This window comes from Mustela erminea, chromosome 17 (assembly GCF_009829155.1).
Source record: "Mustela erminea isolate mMusErm1 chromosome 17, mMusErm1.Pri, whole genome shotgun sequence".
In the NCBI taxonomy this organism is placed as follows: Eukaryota; Metazoa; Chordata; class Mammalia; order Carnivora; family Mustelidae; genus Mustela; species Mustela erminea.
The window spans coordinates 53,430,439-53,446,841 of record NC_045630.1 but is presented as its reverse complement, the minus strand read 5'-3'; the positions used below and the strand labels follow the sequence as shown (position 1 = coordinate 53,446,841).

At 35.6% G+C, this 16,403-nt stretch overlaps 1 long non-coding RNA gene and 1 pseudogene across 1 annotated transcript; one reads left to right on the top strand and one right to left on the bottom strand.

The window, feature by feature from the left end:
* The first annotated feature begins 4,259 nt into the window (after positions 1 to 4,259).
* On the top strand, positions 4,260 to 7,723 carry LOC116576156. The gene is made up of 3 exons (XR_004280061.1): positions 4,260 to 4,306; positions 5,912 to 5,913; positions 7,709 to 7,723. It is a non-coding gene; the product is annotated as an uncharacterized LOC116576156 (long non-coding RNA).
* Positions 7,724 to 11,756: 4,033 nt separating this feature from the next.
* On the bottom strand, positions 11,757 to 13,755 carry LOC116575941 (annotated as a pseudogene).
* Between the last annotated feature and the right edge of the window lie 2,648 nt (positions 13,756 to 16,403).

Sequence of the window (16,403 nt, the reverse complement as noted above, 5' to 3'; positions counted from 1 at the left end):
TCTATCCATCCATTTCCCCTGTAACTGTTAGGACTCTTTATTTCCATGTAGAATCATAGTTCAGCAGACATCCATTAATTTCTTCCAAAACCACTAAACAGGCACACCTCTGACATTTGTTGGGTTGTTGCTAGAATACAAATGGAGGCTAACATTTTGTACGTCTAAGAAATTTAAAGTTGCAAGTAAAGTTAATCCATTGTGAAAATATGGTTTTTTTCCTTCTATTATGACAAATAATTGCAACAACAAAATTGCAACAACAAAATTGACAGATATGATTAAAGCTAAGGTTTTGGAAAACTGGAAGTCTGCAAAATATCAAATAAAACCAATATTGCATACTTCTGGGTGTTCCATTGATATACAAGTAACGTTTATATTAATAACAAAATAAGAGTATACACAATACATAAATCCTTCTTATTTATTCTATAAAATTTATTTTTTCTATATATCAGGAAATTCATTAGTTATCTTATTCTAATGGTAGTTTTATACAATCAGTTGATAGTGGGATGCCTGGGTGACTCAGTCGGTTAAGCCACAGCCTTCAGCTCAGGTCATGATCCCAGCAGCCTGGGATCCAGTCCCGCATCTGTCTCCTTGCTCGGCAGGGAGCCTACTTCTCTCTTGCCTCTGCCTGCCGCTCTGCTTGCTTGTGTGCGTGCTCTTTCTCCCTGACAAATAAATAAATAAATATACAATCTGTTGATAGTAATGATGAAGAGATTTAAATTCTAAGTATATAAAATATAAATATATTTTCATGAAAAAATATAATTTAATTTTAGTGTTAAAAAGTCAAAACCTTACATATATACTTCAAAAATGCTTACAAATATTTTTTCTCCAAGTATATTCAAATTATGCATTAAATTGATAGGCAAAATACAATTATAACTAATACATATCAATTTTTAAAACCAAACTTATTTAAATACACCTGAGTTGTTACATAATTTTGAACATCATATTAAAATTATATTGAAATCTAGTTTCTAATTTGAATAATTCATATCATACTTTACTAATTATGTATAGGTATTTATATCAAGATTTGAGAGTAATAATGTATAGTTAATATTGGAAGATTTCCTTACTGCTATGGGCAATTAGTTACCACTCTAAGTTATGAGTATTTCAGGAACCATGGACTGAAGGATAAATAGGCATAGAACTTTGATATTTGGCATCAAACAGAAACGATACATTCAAGACTTCATTAAATTCATTGATTCATGTGGAAGGATATGACAATTCTTTTTTCTTTTCTTTAATCTTCATGCTTTTGATGATCAAATCCTCTCCACTTTAGGAGGCAGCATTCTCCATCATCAGCTGCAGCAAAACTTCGTGAGACTGGGTATTTGGACCATGCTGTCTTCCATATCAAGATTATAAAACGAGAGATGTGAAGATTTTCCCTGGGGTTTGAATGGTGTTGATCATGAAAATGATCTCAGCAGTTTCATGGCAACACAAAGCTCTGAATCCCTACTGATGGAAGTGGTCAGTGTATTCTGTGTGTGTGTGTGTGTATGTGTGGTGTGTGTGTGTGTGTGTGTGTGTGTGTGTGTGTGTGTGTGTTCTGATATGCTGGGTCCTCTATATTTCTGACTTCTAAAACACAGTTCCCAAGGAAGTAGACTTGTCCTCTCTCCTGAGATGAGTTACTAAGATTTGATAAGTTACTTTATTTTTCTTGATGCTGTATTTCTCACTATTTCTACTATATTTCTTGATGTTACTTTCAATAACAGACATATTTCTGTCATTTCTTCATTTTTTGGATCATCTTATTTGTTTGGAGACTGGTGTCATGCTACAAAGGTGCTCCCCAAATTGTATTCTTATTTCTGTTATAGTTTACTTGTCTTTGGTAATATATTTCAGGTCTCCAAATACTCTGAGGACTTTAGCTTTTTCTTCTGACTCTAGGTCAATTTTTACAATGGCTATACTTCTACTTTTCTAAACAAACACTATGACCTCCTAAGCCCTGTGTCTGATTTTACTAGATATTTTTCAAGACTTTCTTCATACTTAAAACTGTTCTGGTTTCATAGTGCATCTTGGCTACACTGGCTCTACTGGACGTTACCCATCAAACTAATATGCGCTTTTATGTGCTCAAGTCCTGAATTTGTAAGGTGTCCATATTTTCTCATTCTCCCGGGGGAATCCAGGTTTATGCTTAACTGAAATAATTATTTTTTATAATAATAAATAAATACCAATTCTCTTCTCCCCCCCCCCTTAATTAGGCTCCATGCCCAGAGGGCAGTTTGAACTCATGTCCCTGAGATCAAGACCTGAGGAGAGATCAAGCGTCAGATGTTTAACTGACTGAGCCACCAAGATGTCCTTCTTTTATTCCTAAGTTTCCTAGTGTGATGATATTAGATAGTGGCCCTTTATATAGATCTCTGTGGTCTCTGAAGTCTCTCTGAGTTCTTTATTTGTAATATCCTTTTATCAAATCAGGTTAATGTTTTTATCTTGTTCCTCTTATATTGAGCTTGTGGAAATTGTTCCCAACACAGGGGAACCAAAAAGATTAATCCTTAGAAGAGTGGACCTCTTTCTTGTTTGTCCACCAAATATTTTCCCATCTATTGGTTCACAGCTGCTCTGGCAATCTAAAACCTCTAGTTAGAAATATTTAACTATTTCTTATTCAGTATAATTTTTCTTTTCTTTATAATTTTAGGTTTTTCACAAAAGTCCATTTATTGTACAAAACCATTAAAAAATACACAAGGCATTTTTTCTACACTTGGTCAAGTATTATTTCTACATTATGTATTTTAACTGTTTACTAAACTAATTTTTCCCTTACCATCATCATATTTACTAGTAATCCACTAATTCTCCAAGTTAAAATCCAATCAGAAAGACATTTTAATGAGACAGATATTTGAGTTAATTATTATTCTTTATCTTTTAAAATATTTTCTTAGGAATATGGTCTTACTATTGCCATACTGTGAATTAGGACAGTATGGGTTATCTAATGAGAAAACAATATGTAATGTATTTCATTTTTAATTATCTTTTTTATTTGTAGACATTTGGAGACCATCATATTTAGCCAATCTTTAAATAGGCTTCATATTATCCTATTATTTTATTATAATTTTACTGTAAGATTCACAACCACATTTTTAAAAATATGATAAATATTTTTCTCAATAAAATTTAATCTTAAAAAAAGATGATTTTCATGCATATTTCTGCCTTTTGAACTGCTTCTAATGCATCAAACATCAAGCATCCACATTTGAAGACCATTTATATAAGATTTACTAGATCAAACAAAAGATAAACCCAATTCATAAGACCATTTTGTAGGATTTTTAACACACTAGAGTTTGCTTTTACATTTTTCTTATGATCATAAGAAAGAAACAATAACTTGAGGCTAAATTGTTGCTTAAGCCACTTTTCTTCCAAAGAAACTCGTGTTTTAAAGACCTTTCTCCATTTTCTCTTTTAAAAATCCTTCTTTTTCACAGATACAAGGAAGGTGAAATGTGGGTAGTTTAGATGCCAATATTGTAGCTCCAATCCAAACACTCCACTGACTTCTGCAGGTGATGAACCAAACCAAACCAAAACAAACCCACATACACCAGTTGACACTTAGGCATTATTTCATTCTAATAAATTTCTGAGTTTAAGTAAGTTATTGAAATATCCATTATACAGATGTAAACCTCATATTTTCCACACACTAACTTGAACATGACCACAAAATTATAATCTTTCTCAATGTCTCATTCGTGCAAACATTCTTTTAGTCTTTCATGATCAAGTAAAAAAAAAAAGAAAGAAAGAAAGATAGAAAGAAAAAAAAACCCTAAAGGTTACAATTAATTTCTGAATCTTTTCTTTCTTTCCTCTCCCTCCTGAGGATTTTTTTTTTTTAATTTCTGTTGTTTAACTTAGCATACACTGAAAAAAGTGAAAAAAATGCAAAAAGGTAACTTTGTGATAACCAAGAGATCAGGTTAGTGACTTTCCTCTATTTCAGAAAGCTTCTCATGCTACCTCCCTCTTCTATAGAAGGATGCACAATACTAATTTCTACAGAATAGTTTTGTTAGCTTTTGAAATGCAGCCACTCTGAAAAACAGTATGGAGATTCCTCAAAAAAATTAAAAATAGAACTACTCTATGATCCAGCAATTGCATTAGTAGGTATTTATCCAAAGGGCACAAAAATATGGGTTTGAAGGGGTATAGGCACTACAACATTTATAGCAGCATTATCAACAATAGCCAAACTATGGAAAAAGTCCAAGTATACACTGACTGATGAATGGATAAAGATGTGGTATACACACACACACACACACACACACACACACACACACACACACACAGAGGAATATTACTCAGCAATAAAAAGAGCGGAATTTTCTATTTGCAATGATGTGGATGGAGCTGGAGTGTATTTTTTTTAAAGATGTTATTTATTTATTTGGCAGAGAGAGAGAGATAGAGAGCAAGAGAGTGAGCACAGGCAGACCAGAGAGGCAGGCAGAGGCACAGGGAGAAGCAGGCTCCATGCTGAGCAAAGAGCCCGAAGTGGGACTCGATCCCAGGACTCTGGGATCATGACCTGAGCCGAAGGCAGCTGCCTAACCAACTGAGCCACCTAGGCTCAGGAGCTAAAGTGTATTATGCTAAGTGAAATAAGTCAGTGACAGAAAGACAAATACCACATGATTCCACTAATCTGTGGAATTTAGGAAACTAAACAGATGAATATTTGGGAGGGTAAAAAAAACAGAGAGAGAGAGAGGGCAGGCAAACCATAAAAGACTCTTAATGATAGAGAAGAATCTGAGGGTGGATGGGGAGAGGTAGGTGGAGGATGGGCTAAATGGTGGTGTGTATTAAAGAGGGTACTTTTCTTTTTTCTTTTTTAAATTTATTTTTTAAAGTATTTTATTTGTTTATTTGACAGAGAGAGAGAGAGAGAACAAGTAGGCAGAGAGGCAGGCAGAGAGAGAGGGGGAAGCAGGCTCCCCGCCAAGCAGAGAGCCCAATGAGGGGCTTGATCCCAGGACCCTGAGACCATGACCTGAGCTGAAGGTAGAGGCTTAACCCACTGAGCCACCCAAGTGCACCTAAGGAGGGTATTTTTCATGAGTAGCACTGGATGTTGTATGTAAGTGATGAATCATGAAATTGTACTCTTGAAATTAATATTGCACTGTATGTAAACTAACTAGAATTTAAACAAAAATTTGGAAGGATAAAAAAAAAAAAGAATTGTCATCATTCAGTATGTATTTTTTTCCATCTCGCTCCTTTCCCTTAATATTATATTTGTGAGGATAATTCATGTTCTGTAAGTATTACTTAATTCATTTTACTCTGTATAGTATTTGATTACACAAGTATTCCATAATTTACCTATCTTTCTAATGATGATAGACATAATTTTAGAGTTTTGCTATACTATGAATAGCACTGCTATGACATTCTACCACATGTGGTATGGAGAATAGATACTTATATTTCTATTGAGGACACTCCAAGAAATGGAATTGCAGAGTAATGTCGTAGATGTTCACTGAGATTTAGTAGATAGCATAGAAGATGTACATATTCTCACTCACAGCGATGTATCGTAGCTCTGGCTCTTCTACACCCCAGGCAAAACTTAGTATCGAACATTGTGGTTCAAATTGTCTTTCTGTGATGGTTGATGAAGTTGATATCATTTGAATATATACTGGCTATTTTGGTTACCTCTTTCATTTTTCCACCTGTATGTCTCTTTTTTCTTGTTGCTTTGTAGGAATTCTTTCTATTTTCTTAGTAGTTTCCTTTTACCAAATGCAAGTGTTGCAAATACTTCCCCAGTAATGACAATATCTCCTTTTATTTTTATCAGTGGTATTCTTTTCCTTCCAGAATATATATTGATATGCCATTGTTATCTTATTAGCTACAAAATTATGTTCAAGGTATTAAAGATGAGAAGTTTTAATTTTTGGTATACATTCCGTAAGCTGAGTTGGTAATACAAAATTAAAGAACAGAGATATATCACTTTCTATCCACAGCATTTATTAAGAGAATAAAAATGAGGTCTTTAGTTCCTCTACTTTTCCCAGTATGCCACATTAGAAAGCTTTTCTCATCACTGAAATTGATTTGTCTCACCCTTTAAATATCATAGTGACAATTGTATTCTTTAGAAGCAGACATTCCGTTAGAAGCAGACACAAAATGCATACATTTTGTGATCTCTCAGTCATGTGGGCCCTTTCAAGTTCCTAATTTTTATTTATATTTTTGTAAATAAATTGAAAACTTTAATCTCTTGAAAAATACTTCCAAAATGTAAGATTCATGCTTGAGAAAACCTGGATGTGATGCAGATCACCTTATTACAAATTTGATTGCTTTTCTCTTACAAATAGTAGTAATCAAAATTATCTAAATACTTAAACCCTTTGCTACTCATGAAGTTAATATAACACAGCAGAAAAGACAGTGAGAGCAATGAGTCATTAATTGACTGATGATGTGTAATGGAGCTTTCTAATGAGGGAAATAGTAAGTAGAAATGGCCATAATTAGTTCTAGTAATAAAAATTAATAAATTTAAAGTCATAAATCAGAAGAACTATTACATTTTGCCAAATGTATAAACTTCCAGAATGGGGAAAATCATAATATTTTTTTTCCACACTGATAAATTTTGATAAAGCATGTGTCTTGAATGGGAAAGTGTATCTCTCCGACTTCTGCAAAATTTCAGACTCTAGTATTAGGAGAAATTAAGTTAATTAGGCTGTTTATAATTAAATATTCAACCTACAGGGGTTTTCTAATCGGTTCCATATATCTTAAGAACAGATTGCCCATTGGAAATAATTGTTACCTGAATTGATAGCCAATATTAAATAATCTCTTACACACGAAAGTAAAATCCTTGAGAAGCAATATTTTAACTAAATTTGCACTGTTCATGAGTAGAAAAATCAATCCAGCTTTCTGAGTGGAACATAAGAATTCTTTCCAAGAACTGCTTAATGTGACACATTCATATAATTAATGTTTTATAAAGGAAATTTCACAGCACACACTTGAGGCTATGAAGTTTTATTATCTCTGGATATAATATGCCACATTCTCTGCTTATTATTTCAGATTTTAAAACTTTTGTAGTGGAGAGCATTACCTGTTGTGCATAATATGCATAGATCTAAAATCCCCAGGATGAAACACTTTTTGTTTTTCTTCCTATCTTATTTTGAAAAACATTGCTTATACTTGATGCTTCTCGCTCCCTTCTGGAAGCCTGCTGGTCCAGACTTCATGACTTTTTTTTGCATCTGGCTCTTTTTTTCCAATCCCACAGCAACTTCCCATGCTTAGTTCCTTATCAGCTCATGCTTAGATAACAGAAACTAGCCCCTAATGTGTGGTTCTGTCCAAATCTTGTATATCAATAGTTCATAATATTCACTTACATTTCCTTAATGTATCAGCTTCCTCTACTCCTGAGAAGAACAAAGCAACAGCAATAGCAACACATACTGAGTTTTTTACTTATTAAAGGAGAGAACAAACCTTCCACATTTGAAGTCAACTTGTTCTCAAAAATGATCTTTCAGTGTTGCTTCCAAAAAACCTCTAGTCAATTATCAACAATAGCCAAAGTATGGAAAGACCCCAGAAGTCCATCAGCTGATGACAGATAAAGAAGGTGGATTCTATGTACACAATGGACTATCATTGAGCCATCAAAAAGAATGAAATCTTCCCATTTTCAGTCATGTGGGTAGAGCTAGATGTATTATGCTAAGTAAAATAAGTCATTCAGAAAAAGTCAAATACGATATGTTTTCATTTATATGTGGAATTTAAGAAACAAAACAGGTGAACACAGGGAAGGAAAATAAAAATAAAATAAAATAAACAGAAAAGGAGGCAAACAAGAGATTCAGCTAGAGAGAACAAACGGAGGTTCGCTGGAGGGAAAGTGGTCGGGGAATGGGGTAAATGGGTGATGGGCATTAAGGAGAGCACTTACTGTGATGAGCACTGGGTATTCTATGTAAGTGATGAATCACTAAATTCTACTCCTGAACCAATACTACACTATATGTTAACTAACTTGAGTTTATTTTTTTAATATATTTTTTTAAGATTTTATTTATTTATTTGACAGAGATCACAAGTAGGCAGAGAGGCAGGCAGAGAGAGAGAAGGAAGCAGTCTCCCCACTGAGCAGAGAGCCTGATGCAGAGCTCGATCCCAGGACCCTGGGATCATGACCTGAACTGAAGGCAGAGGTTTAACCCACCGAGCCACCCAGGTGCCCCAACTAACTTGAGTTTAAATAAAATCTTGGAGGTTAAAACAAAACAAAAAACCTCTACTCACTAAGAATATTTGGCATGTTTTATTAATTTTAAGATTTTCTCTTACACAAAAGTTCATTAATTCACTCACTCAGGATTCCCTTCTTATATTGGAATCCCTTAAATTTCAGTGTATGTTCATCTTTTTCTTGATCTCTACCCCAGTTTCACTAGCTCTGAGAGAGGTTGTCTCTATAATGCCTACAGTGCTTTTAAAAAACAAAAATAATAGTCCAGTTTAGTTCTCAGGTCTATGTCTAATTCAAACAGTCTAAAATAATTCATTGAACTTATAAATATTTTTTAAAAATATATTTTGGTTTATAACAATTTACAATGCATGTGAAGTGTTATCTGGCTCATAGAGTTGATGAAGTGATTAATATTTTTACTTATTCTCATGGCATGTGAGGAGAAGATAGGACTAATATTAATTCTCATAAATAGATAAAAATGAGAAAAGCCAAAAGGTAAGTCTCAGTTACATACTTAATAAGTTCCAAGGATAAGGCAAAAACCTTAATCAGTGCACAAATCTGAAAGACAGAGTACAATTGCAGGCCAGGAACAAAATAAAATTGATTAAACTAAATCGAATGTATGGGGTGAACCTATGAGGAGATTGGCACTCTTGTGATATTAATGGGGTTATTCTTTTCACCTACATGGTTCTTTGAGGACTTGGTAAGGATTAGAAGTACTAGTTGGATGCATTTCTCCATGCAGAAATAACAGATGTAAGAAAAACATACATATGTGAACATCAGCATAAAAATTGATATTGATATAAAACATATATAACTAAACATAGTTCACACTTCTGCTAATTAAATATGAGACATTATAATTTCCAAAAAGTTTCCTTACCAACATCTGTTCTCTTTTGACAAAATATAAAACTTTAAAAAGCTCTTTCTTTTTTATTTTTTTAAAGATTTTTATTTACTTTTTTTTTTTTGAGAGAAAAAGAGAGGACTAGCAGAGCAGCAGCAATCAGAGGGAGAAGTGGACCCCCCACTGAGCAAGGAGCCTGATGTGGGACTTGATCCCAGGAGTCTGGACCATGACCTGAGCTGAAGGCTGATGCTTAACTGACTGAGCCACCCAGGCATCCCTAAAAGGCTTTTTCAAGCCTATATTTTAGGCAAGATAAATTTTAGATGATTAATTATAATCACAAAATGACCCCCAACATATTCAGAAAGAGGAAAAATTTGTGAATAACCATATATATGCCAGCTCCTATGCTCAATAACTTCACATGTATTTCACCATTTAATATACTCAAAATATCACAATGTACTATAAAGAATAGTAGTTCATTCCCCAAAATGTATCTCATCCATTACTACTCAAATACAGTAATGAGAATTATATTCCTTCTAGTAGTATGTTTGATTTTTGGGAGGAAAAACTGACTTTAATGACATCTGGGATGGCAGAGGACCCTTTCCCAAGAGAAACAAACTTTACTGGTGAAAATTATAAAAAAAGCAAACAAACAAAAACAGCAACTGAAACATTTAATGTCCCTGAATACTGTCTTAAGGATATAAACAAAGATAAACTTATTGAAGAAAATAGAAATTCTACTAAGTGTTGATAAAAATACCAAGGGAGTGGAAACTTGAGCCACTATGCTTTCAAACCTATAGATTTGAGTATGATCAATCATTACTCAGGTGGGTGTGGCCAAGATTGCTCTCTCTCTTTCCAGGTCACAGACTAGGGCTACAGTCTCTCCAAGAAATGCAAGACATCAGCAATTCTTTTTCTCCCCAGCTCTATGTTGTAGGACCTGTATTCCAGACATTAGACAATGAGAGATCTGGGGTTCCCCTCTCCCATCTAACCTCAACCCATAAGAAAGGGGGTCTATTCCAGATAGAGTGGCCCAACATCCTTGCTTAACCATTATTCATAGGATAGAGGTTTTACGCCAGTAAAGGCATGCTGAGAAGATCACATGTTCTGCCCATGCACAGAGCCCTGTTTGTAAACCAAAGGTTTCATTCTAAGAGACTTTGGCCACTGTCTCTACCCTTATCTCAACGCCTCACGAGACACGCACAAGATTTACACAAGAGGAGAGGAAGGCAGTAAGAACAAAGTCCTCTCCCCAAGGAAACAGGCTATATTCGGAACAGAGCATGAGGAAGTTTAAGCACAGGGGCACTGTTGAAAACAATGGAAATTTTGGTAATAAGCAATTAAGAGAGGGCTGGTAGTTCCATGAGAGCAACAAGCCAAACTTCAACCTGTCAGAATTTTAACAGCGAACCAGGCAAAACTATAGCTGAGAAGACTTTGCTTAGAGCCAGATTGAGCCCCCCAAAATGTACTTAAAAACTAATTTTTTTTTGTATGGATTTTTTTTCTTTCTCTCATTTTAAAATTGAGGTATAAATGACATATAATGTATTTTCAAGTACACAACATAGTGATTTGATATTTGTACACATCACAAAATAATTACCATGACAAATGTAATACCATCTATCACTATACAAAATTAATACAATATTGCTGACTACATTCCCTTAACTGTACTGAATGGGAGGAATATTTGGAAGGCATATTTGATAAAGGATTGATATCTAAAATACATAAAGAACTCATACATCTCTGTAACAAAAAACAAATACCTCAGACAATCTGATTTTAAAATGGCACAAAACATCTGATTAGACATTTTTTCAGAGGAGATATACAGATAGCCAACAGGAAAAGCAAAGCTCATCACTAGACATTAGGGAAATGCACATAAAAACCATTAATAAGATATCACTTCACATCTGTCAGAATGGCTACTATCAAAAGACATGAAAAAATAGATTCTGGTGAGGATATGGAATAAAGGGAAAACTCGGAGCACCCGGGTGCCTGAGTGGGTTAAGCCTCTGCCTTCAACTCAGGTCGTGATCCCAGGGTCCTGGGGTCAAGTTCCTGGGATCCAGCCCCACATCAGGCTCTCTGTTTCCCTCTGCCTCTCTGCCTACTTGTGATCTCTCTCTCTGTCACATAGATAAATAAAATCTTAAAAAAAAAAGGGAATCCTCTTGCACTGTTGGGAATGTAAACTGGTGCAGCCATTAAGGAAATCAGTGTGGAGGTTTCTCAAACAATTAAAATCAGAGCTATGATACGAATTCCATTTTTTTAAAACAATCTTTTTTTTTCTTTCCTTAACTATAAAAAACACTTAACTGCTTAACTGTAAAAAACACAGACATAAAAGGGAGGCAGCAGGACTGCATGCAAACTCATGTCTTGCTGGCCACTGCTCTGTAATTTGTTTTAAACCTCAAATGAACAGGACTGCCTGTGTGCCTCAGGGCCTCCAGAACCACTGGCTGCAGAAACTCAGTGACCTCTGGCTGTCTGGCATCTCCTAATGCCTCTGTGGCTGAGCCCATTATAGTGGTGATAGAGGACACTGAGCCATTTACCATCCCAGTGTTGCCAGACCAGGGTCTCCAACTGGCTGGTGAGAGGCTGACCCTGCCCATCCATGTAACAGAATGTTGGGGATGTGTCGCGGCCGGCACAACAAATCGACCAGGAACGTGAGGGTAAGAGGATGAAGAAAAGAACTTGAGAAGCAGAGAGATGGGGGCAGGAGGACCACTGAGGAGGATGTCCAACAGTGCTAAGTTTATTCAAAGCATTAAGGCCATATATATAGTAATAATAGGAGAAGCAATACACCTATGTCTAGTTAAACAACCACGGGTTCCCATAATAAGTTTCACACTTAACTATAAGCAGACCTTGTGACGCCCAATGGCTGATGCCAGTACAATTGTTCTGTACTGATACAGCAAACCTGAAAGTAATTTATGGGCTGTACTAGGGCAGCAAGGACCAGCCACGAACTTATGACCCCAACCGAATTGTTCTCATTTGTTTAGCAAGAGTGTGGGAAGTCATGTAGGCGAGTGCACAACACATAGCACAGACCCTTTCTTAGTGCTACTCAACTTTTCCCATCCTAAACCTTTTGTTAGGTTATTCGGACTTTAAAGGAGACACAAGTCAGAGCCTGGTTTGGTCCTCATCTCAAGCCTTATTGCGGCCTTCCACAGGGATGTAAGCTGCATACATGAATCATGTAGATGTGTGGGTTCAGGATGGCGGTGTGATAAACTTGTTGCTTTGAGATAGGAGATTCTTGAAGTAAGATTTATGGAAATCGATCCCCTCTGTGAGAGGTCATCCTAGGCCTCAAAAAAAAAAAAAAATGTAAGGTTTAAATCACAAATCTTCCTGTAGGCCTCAAGGACCCCATTGTTAACAACCTTAGTCCATTGTTTCCTGATCTTAATGATCTCCTGTTTGTGCACTTTGATGTCCTCATCTTTCATGGTGCTGGGGCAGCTTTCTATGGAGCTCTCCCTACCATCTGCAAACTGGATACACCATGGTAGTTTCTGGTCCTTTACATCACCCCTCTCTGACTGCTTATTCAATATGATTTTGGGAGCTGGAAAGTTCCTAGAGAAAAGCATTGCCATGAGCATGACACCTTTCAGTTTTCTCAGATCATTGAACTTGCACAACTATTTCATATTCCCTCGGTGATGCATTATGGAGGCCACTGGGGGATCTTTGGAAGACCGATGAGGTGCGATGCATTTTGTGGGGTTTATGGTTTCTGTTTAACTATGTTTTTGCTGTAGGAGTCACTGTATCCCACTCTCGAGATGGGAAATCATAGGCTCCAGCTTTGATCTGCGGATATAGCTTGTGCTGATCTTCATCCAAGAAAGGATGATATCCCAACAGAAAGATATATAAAATGAACCCACAGGCCCAAATAGCCATAGGTTTTCCAGAGGGATTTTTTTCCTCAAGGCCTCAGGGGACAAATAACCTGAGGTTCGATCAAACTTAAAGCAAGTCTGCTGTTCTCATACTTCCATAGCAAGACCAAAATCAGCTACCCTTGCATCTACTTTCCTACAGAGGGTTTTCAGACTTGAGATCTCAGTGGACAATGTCATGCTGGTGGAATCTGATGGACACCATTGCTAACACCAGCTTCACTGTAGTACTCTCTAGCCACAATCTCTTCAAAGAGCTCCTTGCCAGGAAGAAGTTCAAACATGAGGTTGTGAAAACCTTCTTCAGAAATACTCTCATGAAAGTTATGGTGTTTCAAAAGTCAGAATATTCAGACCTCACATTATAGTTTTTGGTCATCCTGGGCAGATCACTTCTTGGTGTTGATGATTTTTGCAGCATATTTCTGTATGGAAGAATTCTTCACACATCTGCAGACCCCTGAGAAAGTAGCACTATGGAGCTCCTTAAAGTTTTGGTAGTCATTGCTGAAGTGGGTTCAAGTATTGATGGTGGCCATTTTGTCGAGCAGGCAGACATGGTGGTGCAGTTCACCCTGATGTCTGTGCAGTCACCACTGCTCAGCTAAGGGAGCTGGAGGAAATGAGGCAAAGCCCCCAAAGGCTCAAATTTAATTGTATCAGACTTTGGAGCAATGTGTGTTCCAGGACATAACTCATACAGGCATACTCAACAATGTTACCAATTGACTTTTCATCAGATATAATGGAGGTTGGACTATAGTAGTATTGTCAATCAAATATGTCAAGAAAGAAGAATTAAGGCAAGAATTCTATATCTAGCAAATCTATTTACAACAACAACAAATCTGATATATACTGTTTCTAGCAGACTTCACCACAGGAAATACTAAAGGGACTCCGTCAGGCTGAAATGAAAGGATACTGAACAGTAAGTGGAAACCACACCACAGAATAAATAACATTGTTAAGGTAACTACATAGGTAAAAGAAGTCAATATAGAAGTACTTTTGTAACACTTTTCTACTATCTGATTTAAGAGAACACCATCTAAGACAGTAATTGTAAAACAGTGTTGATGTATTTCTAATGGGTCAATTCATCAGGAAATATATAAAAAATATATGTGTAAACACATATATGTATGTAAAAGAAATAGTTATAAAAGAGCACTATGATCCCATTCATTTAAAATGTCCAAAACAGGAAAATTCTTTCAGGGAGAAAGTAGATTAGTGGTTCCCAATGTGGTTTGGTGGGAACTGGGGAGTGACTTCTGGTAGATGAAAGATTTCTTTATTGGATAGATAGAAATATTCTAAAATTGATTGTGGTGATGGTTCAATAGCTCAATGAATATACTAAAAAAGTTATATAATTTAAATGTTTGAGGTGTATACTATGTGCATTATATCCAAGTAAAGTTGTTTAAAAATTACCTTATATCTACTATGACAAGATGTAAAATTTAATTCCAACTCCCCCCCACCCTACCAAGCCCTTTAAGCAAAATTTTCAAAGTATTTATTTATTTACTATTTATTTATATTTTTGCTTTCAAAAGACAGCCACAGGAAGATTTGCACTGTCTTCATCATTGAAACATTAAATTTCTGGATATGATTATTAGCACTGCTGCAGTCATTTAGCTACATATCTGTGAAAAACAAGTCAATACCGAGGACAAAAATTAGAGTTTTAGAAAACACAAAACAAAACAAGACAAAAACAAAACAAAACAAAAAAAAATGCATTGCTGCATCTCCTTAAGTAATTGGTTTTTATGTGATTATTTCGCCCCTAAATACTGAGGCAAACTCTTTCTTCCTTAATGTAATAAAAGGCAGCAATCTCTTAGCTCCGAAATCATCATTCAGGAGCTTCCTTACTGTTTATCTGCTTTGAAAAATCAAATAGCAGTGCCTTCCTAAGAAGAACTAACCATGGCGTAATTACTTTCACTTGCTTGATTTGCCTTAATACCTTGTATCCTTTGCCTTCCTCATTGTTGTGATAACAAGTTGAGGTGAAAGCCACTTTAGATGAGCCTAAGTTGTTGTTCATCCCTGTCTTTGAACATGGTCTACTTTGTGTGTTGACGTTGCCTAAGACCTTTGATGATGTCATTAGCATGCTATGAGATCAGTGCATAAGGAAGAATGCATTTAGTAGTTCTAATCAGAGCTAATACTAATCATTACATATTTGTCATTATGGTACAGATACTGATGAATTATTGTGAACATGTTCAAACAATCAGAACAGGTAGCAGTAAGTGAATTCTTATCATCAAAATATACTGACTTTGCTCCCTTCTTTTAGAATGATGGAGTTGTGCTATTTTCTCTCCTGGATTTGAAATAATCCAGTGTTTTATTTCTCTGGACTAGCAAAAAGTGATTTCAACGCCTACATGTGAAGAAGAAAGGGGGAAATCTTTCCAAACACAGATTTGGGAGAGAGAGAGAGAGTTGGATCTGTGGAAAAGTTAAGAACTGACAGGAGCTATAAGATACATTATTTCTATTCTCAGAACTTTGGCAAGATAGGGAAAACAAACAAACAAACAAAAACACAAAGAAATAAATACCCTGATCTTTTTATTTTCTATTTGCAGATTTCTTGCTGGTGTTTTCCATTGGGAAAACAAACAGAAAACGACTAGACATGGTCTTTCAAATAATGCAATTTGTTCTGTTTGAACTCCATGGACACAGAACAGATCAGGAAAAAAGGAAAAAAAAAAAAGAAAGAATAACATGAGAAACAGGATGAAAATTTGAAAACATAAAGAAGAATTTAGGCAGTGTGTGAGATTTATGAACTGATAAATTATATAACTTCTCCCACGTCTTCTCTTTACCTAAACATGGACTTGAGCAATGGGTATTCTTTGCCCATCCCAATATATAAATCAAATAAATTGAATGTAAACACCCCTGCCCTCTTAGCAGTCTTAAAGGTCAATTACAGAGCCAATCTTTGAGTTGCTTTGGTCACATCCAGTTTGAATGGAAGAAATGGATAATTCTTATAACTATCATCCATTACTAATTTAAGCAATAATAGAATTACATGTGATAATTTATTCAGAAAAGATAAGTATCGAGGTCTGTTGAATTAGATCACTCAACAGTGAGAACAGTGTTTTGATAGTAGATATACAGAAGTGAGGCTTGTCTTTCT